Source organism: Esox lucius, chromosome 19, assembly GCF_011004845.1.
Source record: "Esox lucius isolate fEsoLuc1 chromosome 19, fEsoLuc1.pri, whole genome shotgun sequence".
Taxonomy (NCBI): Eukaryota; Metazoa; Chordata; class Actinopteri; order Esociformes; family Esocidae; genus Esox; species Esox lucius.
Genome location: NC_047587.1, coordinates 18042322 through 18058470, shown reverse-complemented (window position 1 = coordinate 18058470; position 16149 = coordinate 18042322). Strand labels below are relative to the sequence as shown.

At 41.3% G+C, this 16149-nt stretch overlaps 1 protein-coding gene across 4 annotated transcripts in view; it reads right to left on the bottom strand.

Annotated features, from left to right (window-relative positions):
* The window catches only part of LOC109614689, a 371347-nt gene that overhangs the window by 288260 nt on the left and 66938 nt on the right, over positions 1-16149 (bottom strand). For 2 of the 4 annotated variants that reach the window (XR_002195627.2, XR_002195629.2), the window contains one exon: positions 12660-13083. The exons of 1 other annotated variant lie outside the window; for it this stretch is intronic. The gene's annotated coding sequence lies outside the window, so the exon portion shown is untranslated. Of the gene's footprint in view, positions 1-12380; positions 12487-12659; positions 13084-16149 lie in introns of those variants that run through there. One more of the 4 variants, XR_002195628.2, reaches the window with a different exon arrangement.

Below are 16149 nucleotides of genomic sequence, written 5' to 3'. Positions count from 1 at the left end.
GACACCCATTCAGACTGGTTACTAGTGAGAGAGGCATATGGGGGAGGTTCTGGGCCCCGTCAGCATGGCCAGGAAGGAAGAGATGCAACAGGGGCCTGAAATCAGTCCACGAAGTGTGACCTGATGCCATCTGCCAAGGCCTCACCACAGAACCAAGACGCTACTTGGACTCAATTTTGGTGTACGCTGGGCAGGGCCTGCAAAAACAGATACTGTGTGTGTGTGTATGTGTGTTTGTGCATACATGCCTGTGCATGCATACATGTGTGCATTCCTGGAGAATCTAAACAACAAGCTTGGCTGATTTGCAATTAAAAGGACATGTGTTTCTAAGGAATGCCTGAGGCCTCCTAGAATACCTGGGCTTTGTGGTGCAGGAACATGAGACTTATCAGTCAGCTAGGGTCACTGCAGGTATTTAGAGAAGAGAGATCTGGTGAAGGTCCAAATATGGTGGTAGAACTAGGTTAGGAATGGTCAGAGTATCTGGAACCGTCACCATAAAACAAACGAGTAAACCGACAACAAGTTGATTTAAAATAGAGACCTGACAAAAGTACTCCTGTGTCTGTCCTCCCATGTTTATGTCTCTCTGGTGCCCTCTCTCTCCCAGGGGATGGGGTGGTGGTGTTTTTCATTCCTCTCCCTCCCTGGTCTCCTGGTGATGGTGACGACAGACACACTGACGGATGAATTGGCCATTGTTTGGTGAGCGTGTGGTAAATAAGTTAGGGACTAGGTAACCAGAGACAGACCATTCTCTCTCTTTCCAGATCCCCCCCAGGCAGCTAAGGCCTGAGAAACCCTACTAGCATTTAAATAATGTATTTCCTGTCCAAATGGACACCCTTCCATTGCCACGGAGTGGGACTGATTTAGTTCACAGTCCATAGAAAGGGGGGCACTGGAATGTGGTTAGATTATCAATTTACTGGAGGAAGAACAGTGTAAAATGACCTTGCTGGAGTTGGACAAGTTGTAACATTAATTCATTAATTTCAACCAAGCTATGTTGCTTGGTTGAAGTTAATAGCAACTTCACAAGTAATGGGACAGGGGATATCTGAATTTGATCCCCCCTTGTGGCATCAGTTGATTTACAAAAATCGCGCATTCAAACCAACTCTTCTCCACTTGCTTTACTTACTTTTGGCTGTCCTGCATACAAAAACGGTAAAAACAATATTTTGTCATTTAAAAACTAAATAAGTGGCACACTGACCCCTTACGCCTAGATTTCACCGGGCGCTTCTACGGCGCGTTCCGACTCCCAGCTGATTGCCGCCCCTCTAATCAATGCTTGTGATTCCACCCGACCAGCCGCGGTGCGTTTCAGCAGCGTCTCAGAAGCGGAGGAGATGCTCTCCGCTCTGCTAAAGAAAGGCGCCTTGTCTATTTTTTGACGGACGCCGCATCCAAGCGGCACAGTTCAAATACAACATGTGAGTACCATAAGTACTATAAGTCAGTGAGTACTATTACCTAATAATTGTCCTTGTAATAGGGCTAAGTAAATAGAATAGTAGCCCACTTGTATAGAGCCATTCAGTATTTATGCATCTTGAAAACCCATTAAAATGTTCAGTAATCTTGCATTACAGGGACAGGGACCTGTGAGATATTATATGCTATATCCAGAAATAATTACATATGGTACAGATGCGTTTCACATAGGCCTCATGTAAGTTTTAAAAAGTTCGACTGTCTAATTTTAAACTTTTGATACATTTTCTGGAACTATAGAAGAACGTAATGGTAGACCCCCAAAATCAAGAAAAAATTTAAAAACAAAAGGAAGTCAACGTCGGACATGCAAAATAGTTTATTCCTGTTTACTGATCTTGTGATCTCAACAATACAGCTGCCTTGCAACGCTCCGCTTCTGAAATGCTCCCTGTGGGTATGACACTGCGTGGACGACGGAACAAAACCGTATCGGAGACCGAACGCTCCGCAGAAGCGCCTGGTGTAAATCCGGCGTTAGACTATTCAGTACTTAAGTCTCAGTACTATTCAGTATTCAGTACTTAAGTCTCACAACAGGAATTGACATGTAGAATTTAAGTAAACAGGAAATTAAAATGAGAACCAACACCTTTCTCTGTAAATGTTATCTATTGAAAAAAGACTCACTTGAGAAATACCTTACATCAACAAAAAAATCAAAACGTTTGCACTCCTTTATTTATTTACATTCATTTAATCAAGTAAGATTTAAAAAACGTTTTTTACAATAATGACCTGTACGTAAAATACAACCGCAACAACACAATCATTAATCCCAAGAATACATTTTCTTTCCTATTTATGGGTTCCAAGTAATTCAAGCTTGAGTTTATTCCACTTAAATGGGTCTAGATGAGTAAAGAACGTTTTTCAAGACCAGAGGCTACCTTTGGTGTATCCAGTACAAACCAATCCTTTGCTTTTGTGTTATAATTAAAGGAACACGAGAGGTAACATAAGCTGGAAGTGTATCCATGTAAAGTTTTTATTTCAATTGATTTACAGGAAATATAATATTTGCTTCTAAATTGTTCTTGTTATTATTATTCTGTGTGGTATAATAACATACCAGTACTTTAGACAGGCAATCAGGTCTGGGTTTCATGCCCAGTCCAGGTGCCTGGTTCTGTAGATTCACTGATTAGCTTTGATCTCTGGTGGTAGCTCTATGAAATAATAAACAATAGGCAAAAGCATTAAATGTTTTTTTTTGGTTTATGCCTATTACATTTTTTCAACACTTATTGACAGAGCATTTAACTAGGTCGGATTATTTTATCAGGCATGGTATGAAAATATAGGTACATTTTTCCATGTTGTTTTGGTGTACTATTTCATAAAAAAATACTTGATCAGGAATGTAACAATGGATGCACATCTGGCCCCTGTAGCTATTTGGAGTGAGGTTCCTGCATGCTAGGGTCTTATTATTTGCATACAGGGTTCTGAAGTCCTGCATGCTAGGCTCCCTAGATATTGCATGCTGTCTCACACCAGTTTTGTCCTCAAATGTTAACACAGCATTTGGAACATATTTTGCCTTCGGGCTCAGGTTCTCAGAAAATACTGCCCATATATTTGAATTGGGAGCCTTTGTCTATGCCACCTGTATGCAGGCTCTAATGCACATTTTGGCCAGGGACTGACCCAGGGAATTGTCTTGGACATGAGTCCATGATGATGGAGGTATGCCACAGCCTCTGAATCTCACTCATGCAGGTCAGAGGAACTAACCTACATGTTGCCTAACCCATAACCCAACTGCCCTCTAACTCTCTTGGTGAATTATAATTGACTTGTGGGTGATCAGCTGTAGTACAATAGGCTCACAGTTGTATGTTTCACATTTGATTACATCAGCATCTTTGCAGACAATTGCTGATTTAACCCTGCTGTGGAATACTTTGCAACTGGCAGGTCAAACAACTGAAATTAAAATAATTCATAGTTTCCAAATTGCACATCACTGGCCGTGTTGAAGCCACTCACAATGAGGTGACCATTCCAAGACAGTGATCCATTCAGTTGGTCTGGGAACAGGTTGGGTCCTCAGGGTTGAGAAACCTTTTTTAATTACTACTGTATTACAAATATATAAAATGATTCCCAAGTCCACCATGATGTGTCCTGAGACAATAACTTATTCTTGCTTTTGGTAAGTCTGCCACGACTTGTCAAATATCTTAAAGTTTTATGACCACATACTGTGCCTGTTACCTTGGTAAGAAAAAAAAAATAACATTGGTACACATCATTTTGAGACAGGGTTAAGTTGCTGTCTCAACCCCTTTGATAACCCCATGCACTGCTTAGAATCCAGAAGAGAAAGCAGAGCCCATCTGAACAACACTGAAGCAGGGGCCATATACCAAGAGCAGGCTGTATAGTGCATCTGCTCCTGATCAAAAGACAATCATCCAAGAAAGCTGCTGCTGTGTATAAGTGCTGCTGCTGGTATCAGGTACAATAAGTGAACTATAACATGTCCACAAACAGTAATGCTAAGCTGGCCGACGCTAGCCAGACCTTTTTATACATTGGTGTTACCCTCACATGTTGCCCTAGCTTTCATTTAGAAAAAGAGAAGATCTAATAAAGTCTGCCCACATGGTGTTGATAAGAGACAGAACGGACTTGTATACGCTCAGAAGTAATGAAATCCCATAGGAAGCTAGTGCGAAATTAAACATACACAGACAGACACACCGCCACCACACACCGCTGACACACACACCCACACTCTTCACCTTTCATGTACTCCCGACTGAAATTGTCAGCACCCGTTTCCGAATTCCTTGACTTAATGGGAAAACCTGCATTGGGGGTTTGGAGTGCTTGTAGCCAATGTCTGGGAAACCAGTTCCCATTGGAAGTGACTGGGCCCATCTTTCCTCCTTAAGGTCTAAGAATGAGTACTTCTCCATGCTACTAACCTTTCCTCTCTGGTCTGGGCTGAGGTGGAGCGGGACAGACATCACATGTTTGGGAAACTGTCCACTTTTAAATATACTGTAAATTCTTGCCAGAATTGTTTCCAAAGGTTCTCCTGAAGTTCTAACATCCGAATATTTTCCCAATATAATTATGGTAATATTTTATTGAAAAAGATCATTTGAATATTTCTGATAGTAAATATTTTTCTTGATGATCCATCAGGTAAGTGAAAAAGCCTTGGGTCAAGTGAAGTTAATTTGCTCACTTAAATTGGAAAAACTAAAAATGTCTACAATTTGAATAACTTCAGAAAGCACTTTAAGTCATTGTTGGATTGTCTCTCTAGGAATGTAACTCTCTCACTCAGGAAGGGCAGGGTCAAACTAGCGCGAGAACATCATACTTTTGTAATATGTCTATGCCCCCACTAATGCAATTAAATAGAACCTCATAAAATAACAATTATCTATGTGAAAAATGTATGTTCTGTCACAGGGAAAACACAGGGGAACCTCAATTTATTGTGCTTCAGATTATATACGTTATGTGACAACAATAGCAGGTTTTAAATTGTATCTTTGCTAGCATCTCCTCCAAAGGTGTCTTGTTGGCTTGCACAGTAACTTCAGCCATTTATGTTTACACTGACATAATATACTTTACAAACATTTAAGCAATCAAAAACCAAAATAAATGCATTTCCATAGTGCAGAAGAAGTACATTCAAAGTCCACTCAAAATAACTAAATGTATCCATTTCTTGTAACTGTCTGTCGGTCTCTTACATGGATTGGGAATAATTTTTGCAATACTGCTTTAACTGTATCATGTTCAGAGTTGGGCACCAAACCGTTAATCTGTTACTCGTTAATTAACAAGTTAACATTTTTGTTAAGTTTAAGTTTACTGTGAAAATCATAATCGGAGTAATTCACTTTCATTACTTTAACTTCCGCTAACTCAAGTCCGCTAAACCAAAAACTTCATAAACATATATTTTTTAAACCCCTCTAGAGTTTAAGCCAATTTTTGCTTCAGTCCAGAGTGGAGAACAAGACCAAATCCAATGCTTGCTGTCAGGGGCGTTTTTAGGATTGTATTTTTTGGGGGCTCAGCCCCAAGTTGTTGGGGGGGGGTCCTCCCCATTTCTATAGCAAAAGGGGCTTGTGCTTAGAAATTATTCAAAGCTGTTCAAGCAAGGCCTTGCTTATTTCAGCAAGACAATGCCAAACCACATTCTGCACGTATCACAACAGCATGGCTCTGTAGCAAACTAGTCTGGATGCTAAACTAGCCTGTCACCCATTGGAAACAGTTGGTACATTATGAAACAAAAAAAAGACGACAAAGAAGACCCCCAACTGTTGAGCAGCTGAAATCCTGTATCAAGCAAGAATGGGCAAAAATGTCACCTTCAAAACTACAGCAATTGCTCTCTTCAGTTCCCAAAAGCTTACAGAGTGTTGTTAAAAGAAGAGGTAATGCAACACATGGGTAAACATGCCCCTGTCCCAACTTCTTTGAAACGTGTGGCTGGAATCAAATAGAAAATGGGCATATATTCTTCCAAAAACAATAACATTTCTCAGATTCAACATTTGATATGTTGTCTTTGCACAGCACATCATTATAATATTTTGTTTTTATTTGCATTTTACACAGCATCCCAATTTCCTTGGAAACAGGGTTATTATTTCAATTGAATAAATGGTTTAAAAATTACATGTTGATGGAATTTTGCTCAAATATCCATGTGCCCAAATATGTAAAGAAAGGATTGCTTTCCAAGGGGTATACTTAGTTTTTCACATGTAACATTTTTCTGTCTGTGTAAGTACATACACTTACCTGTATAATGATTAGCATCTTTGACAAAAAAATTCAAAAAGCTCTATTGTGGTTCCTCAGTCTCTTCACATCCTACCTGGTAGGCCACACCTACCAGGTGATGTTGAGAGGATCAACCTCAATCAAATTGGCTTACATTACTGGTGTTTGCCAAAACTTGGTTCTAGGTCCTATCCTCTTCTCTCTGGACAGAAAGTCACAAAAGCGCTCATCCACAAATGTCCCCTTCCTAAAATCAGGCAATGCTCAAACCCTAAATCAATACCCAATCTCTTAGATCTGACACCTCCAGCCTGTTCGCCTTTCCACCCACATAGGTGAGCAGCTCCAGCTCAGACCAATCAAAAATCATCTGTCCTTGCCCCAGAATTGTGGAACTAACTCCCTCTTGAAGCAAGTACAGAAGACTCCCTGCCCAATTTCTGAAAATTCCTTAAAGGTCACTTCCTTGAGGGAAAGAAAGGCAATTCAGTGAAGTGCTTGCTCAGCATCTGGCAGAATAATCTGGCGCCAAAGTACGCGCTTCGACTTTGAGTAGAAGTGCAACATAAAAATGGCCTTTTAGGGCATGTTGACGCTAAGAAACCTCTCTTGCAGTCTCTGCTGCTTGTTTTCTCCCCAAGAATGGTATTGTTCATCAGATGCCTACAGACGTTTTGGTCTTCCACTGTGTTTTCTATCGACAAACTGTTTTCTATCGACAAACTGCCCTGTTACTTCAAATTTCTTGATGACTTTACGATTTCTTCTTTTGGTCTGACAAAATATCAATTACCTTTTGGACGATACAAAACATCCTTGTTACTTTTAATCGTATTAATGATTAACTATAATCCATTCTAATGTTATAACAATTACTGCCCATAGTTATAGCTTAAAAAAATATACTGTATGCATTGTACTGTGCTTTATTTAACGTCTGGTCAATCTTTTACCCATCTTAGAAGAGTATGAAGGACAAAAAGCCACCAAGCTGCGCTTCAGTCAGTCTGTTACCTAACCCCAGACACCTACCCTCTTCATGGAAACCAACAATGGCTTTTGTGGAAGTTGGGAGTTTATCCTCCATTGGAATGGTGTACCAGAAAAAAGCTAGTTCCTGTGGAAGGCTCCCTATCTCTCTCTTGCTGTTTTTCTCTCCATCTGTTCCTCTCCCTTATCTCTTCTTGCTCTCTCTCCTCTTCCCTGCCACTACTAATGATGGTACTTTGAGCTGTAAACGTGTCTGCTGAGGGGACCAACTCAACTGGAAGGGCCACAATCCATAGTAATGAGAGACAGGGCAAAACGTCTGTAAAAAAACTTTTGTAAGAGGCCTATTATGAACAATACCACAGCAGCATCTCCCCACAAAGCTGACCCGGCTTTGACCGCTTTGCAAAGTGATTATTACTATAAATCTTGACAAAAATGTCACTGTGGAGCAGCCGACTTCTTTATGGCTCTTTATAGGGTCTCCCCTACCATTGTGACTTTCCAAAAGCCAATCACCATGCAGAACAAAATGATCAATTATGAGAGCGAGAGCACTACACCATGCCTGGGGCAGTTAATCTCTCCTCTGCTCTGTTTGACACACAGAAAAACACATCTTGGGTCAATAAAATGCGAAAGTAATGAAGTGTACAAGGCGACGGCTGCCAGTGGAATAATGTGGACATGTAGTGCAGGGAGAAAAGAACAGAACAGTATCTGAACTTCCAAACGAACAGTGTTGGTTCGGGTCCTTAACTGTGAAACATAGAGATGCATAATGGAACACAGAACGAGGCTGGAGAAGGGCTGATCTGGACTGTGAAAAATAAGCTGGAACAGGCAGGAGGGACTGGCCCCTGAAAGATGGAGTGGTGGAGGAACAAGCATGTTGTTTTTGTGACTCCACTTTCTGGAGAGAGGTAGGATCCAAAGAAACTTGCATGTGGAAATATTTTTTTTCACCTAAAACTCACTGGATTTAACTTGGGCTAACCAACACGGAACTTAGAACTCATACAGGCAACTTGCTCCAGGTGGACACACCCATCAGATAAAATACAAGCCCTACTCCAGGTATTACTAAATGAACTGCAGACACACAAAAACAAGCACACACACAAAGAACAATAAGTGATGGCAGACTGGTATCCAGCTATTTTAAAACCTCTCCAGCTTGTTCCAGTCCAAGGTAAAAAAAAAAAAAAAGAAGAAGAGAGAACATTTGTTTAAAATAAACTACAACAACTTGCCAAACCACTGAAATCAGTGTCTCTTTCTTCAAAGAAAGGCACTGGAGTTCAAAACTATTTTTACTTTAATTTAACATGAAAACTGTTGCAGCACTGGAGAAGAGGGCAGCACCTGCTGTGTAGCATGGAAGGTCAAAGGCCAGGAAAAATTAGTTGAACATGAGGTCATACAAATATGTTTTCATGGAAACAGATCTTAACACCATCTTAGAGGCTGCATTTGCTATTTGTCCTCATCCTCTACGCCCCCCTTGCCTGGCTAACCAAAGTCCTCTCTCCAGTCCAACACTACGCCAGGACGATGGATGTTGCTTTCCTCTCCACAAGGAGTCTTATTTTGAGTACTTTCAAGGAGATTTTTATTTAAAAGAAATTGTCTATCTGTTCTGTTTGAACTTAGAAACTGATGGGTTCTGTCTGATTGGTCCCAGAGACCAATGGTTTGGTCCAGATCCAGAACAAGTTAATGAAGCAAAATTTAGAAAATGTGTCACTGCCTTTGATACTCTGATTAGTTAGAGACGATTCAATTACTGATGACTTTGTTTTGTACGCATTTGATGGAGCCGAAACAACTGCAATGGACTGAAAAATGGAACAAAATATATTGCAGCTGAATCTTTTGGAGTCGTCAGGCAAATGCCGCCCTGTTCGCCGTTGGAACAACTACCAAATGGCACGTCACAAAGTGTGCGAGGGTTTGGAGCTAAAAGAAGGGATAAGCATTTTTGCACACGGTTCTTGTTAATGATAATGTGTGTATCATTTTGTACCTTGAGCCACTGCCCGTTTGTGATGGCTGGTGGGAGCCAAATGCTGGCTCCAGAGCTCCATGTACAATCTGGCTCTGTTTACCCTGGCCTGATGTGGCCCAGATGGGCTTCCTTTGACTCTCCTCTCCGCTCTTTGAGTCTGGAACACTGGGCTACATTGGCCTGTTCTGGACGCTCCATAGTTATATAGGGAGGGATAAAACTGGGGTGGACTTACGGTCCAAATGATTGTCAGGCAGTGCTGAGCAATGACACCTATGGTTATGTGAATTTTGCCTACAACAACATCTGATGAAAATTAATAATGTTGCTTTAGACTAGTGCATGATTTCCTCCTCAGTGGCCTAAGGAAGTGGTTCTCAACTGGTTGGTCATGACCGCAATTTGGGTAGCGGGAGATTTTGAATCGACTTCACTTGGAATTTAAAGGGAGAAAAAGGTCAAACAATGTATGGAAAGTATTATTATCTGCGGAATATATATGTTTACTGCCCATTAAATACATGAATTAGCATACTTGATAGGCTCAAAAAACTGAGCTTGCCAACCTTCAAGAATATGAGCAACATGTTACTACTGACATTGAAAAGGGTGGAAAGTTGTCTTGGGAATTTAATGATGATTGGGCCCAAGCTATTGTTTCATACAAGACAAGGTCATTTTTACTGATTAATGTTTTTTCAGGATGCTGCAGGAAAGATCAGCTTAAACAACTGAACAACCTGGGACAACAGCAGCCAATTTATGATCCAGTAATTAGTCTTTTGACCATATCAGTTGTGTGCCAATACATGAGATAAAGATGACAATTTAGTGGGCAAATGCAACCAGTGTTATTTTCCGTAATATTTGAATAATAAAAATTACTCTGCTAAATGTTTTCTAACATGATGTAGAATGTTATAAAGGGCATTCTCTTCCTGTACCCGAAATAATGTTTAAGTTAATACACCGATGAGTCAAAACATTATGACCACTCACAGTTGAAGCTATTAATGTTGATCATCTCCTAACTAGGGCACATATCAAGATATGGGTAGATTAGTTGGAAAGGGAACAATCTGTTCTCGTAGTCAACATGTTGGATGCAGCAGAAATGAGCAGGAGTAAAAACCTGACAGACTTTGATAATCTAATTGTTATGGCTAGAAGACTGGGTCAGAGCATCTCTGAAATGACAAGGCTTGTGGTCAACAGTGGTGAGTACCGACCGACAGTGTCCCAAGGACGGACAAACCACAAATTGGCGACAGGGTGTTGGGCGTCCAAGGCTCATCAATGAGCAATGGCAATGTAGACAACCCAGTCTGGTCCGAACCAACAGGTCTACTGTGGCATGAGTCACAGAGAATTTGAATGATGGTTATGGGAGGAATGTGTCACCACACACATGGGGCTGCGTAGCCGCAGACCGCTCATAGGGCCCATGATGACCTCTATTCACCATTGAAACTACAATGGGCATGTGAGTGTCGGAACTGGACCTTGGAGCAGTGGAAGAAGGTGGCCTGGTGCAATGAGTGCCGTTCTACATCACGTGGACAGCCGTGTACGTATGCATCGTTTACCTGGGGAAGTGATGGCACCAGGATGCAACTGATGGCAGTGGCCTCTTTCAGTAGGATAATGCACCCCGCCACACTGCACACATTGTCCAGGAATGGTTTGAGGAACACGATGAAGAGTTTAAGGTGTTGCCCTGGCCTCTGTGAGATGTGCTGGACCATCAAGTCTTATTCACGGCGGCGCCACCACGCAACTTATAGGACATGAAGGATCTTCTGCTAACATCTTGGTGCCAGATACCACAGCACACCTTCAGAGGTATTGTGGAGTACTTGCCTGAAGGTGTCCACTCAAACACCCCCATTCTGGACTCCCACTTCGAGTGGGCTTTCAGGGCTGATTTATTAACTTCCCTTGGGGAACGGCAAAGTAGGACTTACATTAAAATTGTTAGTATTTTAACGGACATCCTTATCAAGAGCGACTTCCAGTAGGAACTGCATACATTTCCAACCTGGTCCCCCGTGGAAGTCAAACTCACAACCTCTGGCATTGCAAGCATCTTGCTCTGCCAACTGAGCTACACAGGATGGCTTAAGGTTGGGGAAGGGAGGCCCCTGGGGGCACGTGAGGTTTGATTCCATTGTCCTCTTTCTCTGCTTGTTTTGGTGTAAACCCTCAGTAATAACAACACAGGAAAGGGATCTGCGTTCTTGTGACACGTGATAACTTTCAAAGGGACTGACACTCCAGCTAGTCTGAACAAAACTTCACTGACAGCCCATAAAGCCCTGACGTCAGTTTGGCTTAAACACGTCACCACCAGTGTCCCATTATTGGCAATCACACACACACAGGCTGTAGGACTACACAAGGGACATGCATGCACATTATAATTTTTTTAATCAAAATATCCTAGCCTTGAAACTGGAGAGTATTGGGGATTTTCCCAGAAAACGTTGCCTATTGGGAGAGTTAGAGCTGAGTTAAACAGCTACAGATATGCACATGTGCTGTATCCTGTACTTATTAACACTGATTGCCTTGTGCCTCCTCTGACTGGGGACACACCACAGTGGATCCTCAGGATTGTTCTTACTTCAATTCAACAACTCTAGTGTGTGTGTGTGTGTGTGTGTGTGTGTGTGTGTGTGTGTGTTTGTGTTAGGGCTGGGCAATATATTGAGTTAATGCATGTATGTCTGTTAGTGACAGTATCGCAATCTAGTTAGGTGTGCTTGCTTAAAGCCAAGCACTTCAGAAATCATTCATCCTTATTTGGTGTGTTGGCCAAAGGCAAAGCATAGCTTTTAAAAAACACATGTTGGACTAAAATCGTATCAACACCTAAAAACTTTCAAAAGGTGCCAACATAGCGTGATCAGATTTAACATATTGCACAAAATGCCAATGCATTTCAACAGATTAAATTCTGTAAGTAAACATTCAGGCAAGACATATAGGCTTAATATATAATTGATTACATACATAAAATAATCTATCACCACACCATACCCCATAATGACAAAGCAAAAACATGTTTTTATAAATTACATTTATTAAAAATGAAAAACAGAAATATCTCATGTACATAAGTATTCAGACCCATGCCATGACACTCCAAACTGAGGTTGGATGCATCCTGAGCCTTCTGATCATTTTTGGGATGTACCTAGATCTTGACTGGAGTCCACCTATGGCAAATTCAATTTATTGGACATGATTCAGGAAAGCACACACACGTCTATGTAAGGTCCCACACTTCACAGAGCATGTCAGAGCAAAAACCAAGCCATGCCAAGGAACTCTCCATAGACATCAGGGAGGGAATTGTGTGAAGGCATAGATCTGGGGAAGGTTCTAAAAAAAAAAAATATATATAGCATTGAAAGTTCCCAGAAGCAGAGTGTCTCATCATTGTGAAATGGAAGAAGTTTGGAAACACCAAGACTCATTCCAAGTAAGCGGGCAAGAAGGGCATTGGTCGGGGAGTTGACCAAGAACCCAATGGCCACTCTAACAGAGAACCTGTCAGAAAGGCCTGCTTGGTAGAATGGTTAGACGGATGCCACTCCTGAGTAAAAGACACATAACATTCCACCTGAAGGACTCTGAGATCATGGAAAAAAAGAGTCTCTAGTCTGGTGAGACAAAAGTCAAACTATTTGGCATAAATGCCAAGCGCTATGTCTGGCCGAAACACGGTGCTGCCCATCACCTGGTTTATGTCATCGAGACAGTGAAGCGTGGTGGTGGGAGCATTATGCAATGCAGGGGCAGGGACTGGGAGTCTGGAATGAGAGAATTGAGGGAAGGATTAAACAAATGTCAGACATTCTCAAATACATGACACAGCACACCATTTTTGGGGACCTTTTTTGGATCCACAACACACCACGTTTATAACAGAAATTGCTGACTGCATCTTCAATTTTGGTGTCTAAGTGAAACATTATGTCCACTTAAAAGAGCAATGTATCATGAAACTTTCACCTTTAGCAAATTACCCGGTTAGCCAGCTAAACTAAACGTTACAGATACAAGATGTGGGTTTTAATATTGAAAATCATACAGGTGCTTCTGAGTCCACATTAAATGTCAGAGTGTTGTGGCTAGATGGATTTGTACCACTTTCCTGTTCTGTGTTCGTCCACTAAATGTATAGTAATACTAAGAAAATGACCAAAATGTGACTGAAACTAAAATTTGTTTTGGTTAAACACTAAGAAGTATCAGTGCTTAAGGAGAACTTGCTGACCTATGCACAAAAGTGGAAACTGAGACAGATATTGAGCATGGTATAGCCCAAAGCACACAGCCAAAGCTCTACTTGATGAGCTAAACAATAAAAGGTGGCCCAGTCAGAGAGCCATGTTTGACATGACTGGGAGATTGTGCATCGCTGCTTCCCGAAGTATTTGACAATGCTTCAACAGGAGAGATTTATAAACAAACTGCATGCAATGCATCAGTCTTTGAAACTTCAGTGATGCGTACTTTCTGATATACACTCACCTAAAGGATTATTAGGAACACCATACTAATACTGTGTTTGACCCCCTTTCACCTTCAGAACTGCCTTAACTGTACGTGGCATTGATTCAACAAGGTGCTGAAAGCATTCTTTAGAAATGTTGACCCATATTGATAGGATAGCATCTTGCGGTTGATGGAGATTTGTGGGATGCACATCCAGGGCACGAAGCTCCCGTTCCACCACATACCTAATATGCTCTATTGGGTTGAGATCTGGTGACTGTGGGGGCCATTTCAGTACAGTGAACTCATTGTCATGTTCAAGAAACCAATTTGAAATTATTCGAGCTTTGTGACATGGTGCATTATCCTGCTGGAAGTAGCCATCAGAGGATGGGTACATGGTGGTCATAAAGAGATGGACATGGTCAGAAACAATGCTCAGGTAGGCCGTGGCATTTAAAGGATGCCCAATTGGCACTAAGGGGCCTAAAGTGTGCCAAGAAAACATCCCCCACACCATTACACCACCACCACAAGCCTGAACAGTGGTAACAAGGCATGATGGATCCATGTTCTCATTCTGTTTACGCCAAATTCTGACTCTACCATCTGAATGTCTCAACAGAAATCGAGACTCATCAGACCAGGCAACATTCTTCCAGTCTTCAACTGTCCAATTTTGGTGAGCTCATGCAAATTGTAGCCTCTTTTTCCTATTTGTAGTGGAGATGAGTGGTACCCGGTGGGGTCTTCTGCTGTTGTAGCCCATCCGCCTCAAGGTTGTGCGTGTTATGGCTTCACAAATGCTTTGCTGCAAACCTTGGTTGTAACGAGTGGTTATTTCAGTCAAAGTTGCTCTACTATCAGCTTGAATCAGTCGGCCCATTCTCCTCTGACCTCTAGCATCAACAAGGCATTTTCGCCCACAGGACTGCCGCATACTTGATGTTTATCCCTTTTCACACAATTCTTTGTAAACCCTAGAAATGGTTGTGGGTGAAAATCCCAGTAACTGAGCAGATTGTGAAATACTCAGACCGGCCCGTCTGGCACCAACAACCATGCCACGCTCAAAATTGCTTAAATCACCTTTCTTTCCCATTCTGACATTCAGTTTGGAGTTCAGGAGATTGTCTTGACCAGGACCACACCCCTAAATGCATTGAAGCAACTGCCATGTGATTGGTTGATTAGATCATTGTATTAATGAGAAATTGAACAGATGTTCCTAATAATCCTTTAGGTGAGTGTTGATTTAAGATATGTAAAAAATAAATATAGATTCTAGATATTATTATTTGTTTGGCTGCTACGTTTACGACTAAAACCATAAAAAGACTATAACAACTTTAAAATGCACACATTGACCGTCTGCAGGTTGTTTAAAAAGTATTTTCTTACTAATAATACTTTTAGACACTTCCGTTTGGGTTTGTACTAACTTTGGAGGATAAGCCAGTTCAGACAAGAAACTTGATTGGTCATTTGCCCAGCGGTGCATCAGCTGACATCAGGATCAGTCCTATCAAGTTGTTATTGTTTAAATCTTGTAAACGTTATTGGAATGAATTTTACACAGTTGGAATGCAGTACAATAGAATTCATATTTGTCCATCTGTTCCAACATAAAATCCCCTGGTACTCAACCTGGAATAATGTCTACATGGACTGAAATCCAATTCCCATTTAAGTAGATATTTCACTTCGCATCAATGCATTAGTATGTAAAAGCAGACTTACATGGAGGTTAAGATTCATCCCTAGGTTTTTTTTTTTAACAGCTTAGATGTGACCTCTTCCATAAGGAATTATGCTGACCTGCTATAGACAGAACATGTTCCTCTGATACTTTAGTAAGCCAAAGCTGTGGGATTACAGACCTGACAGAAACCTAGTTTTGGGTTGGGCTTTGAGTGGTTTTGGGTTCTGCACTGATACATGTCTGAGAAAGTTTCTCTAGGGAAAAGACAGTGTGCATGTGTACTGTGGTCTCTGTGGGTTTCAGTTGTTGCTTTGTATGCGCATGACGTGTCATTAACACAGTGAATTTGTAACAACATTTGTAAGAAATTAGTCAAGTCGTGAGTTGAGAACTGGGGCAAGTCTTTTTTTTTGTTTAACCTTTTGACCCAGTGTAATAGCTGCATGCATCCATACATCGGTTTGCAACCATACCCCATAAACGTTACTGAGGCTATCAGTGTGAACAGCCAATGTATAACTGTGACTGAAAGCTATATTTTAATACCTGGAACTATATAATTTATAGGTTGTTGTTGTATTGGGTTTCTGCATGATTCCACATCTTGGATGATGTCATGACGAGTGATTGACTCCATTCACTATGTGCAGCCAGCTAAACCCACATCACAGCACTC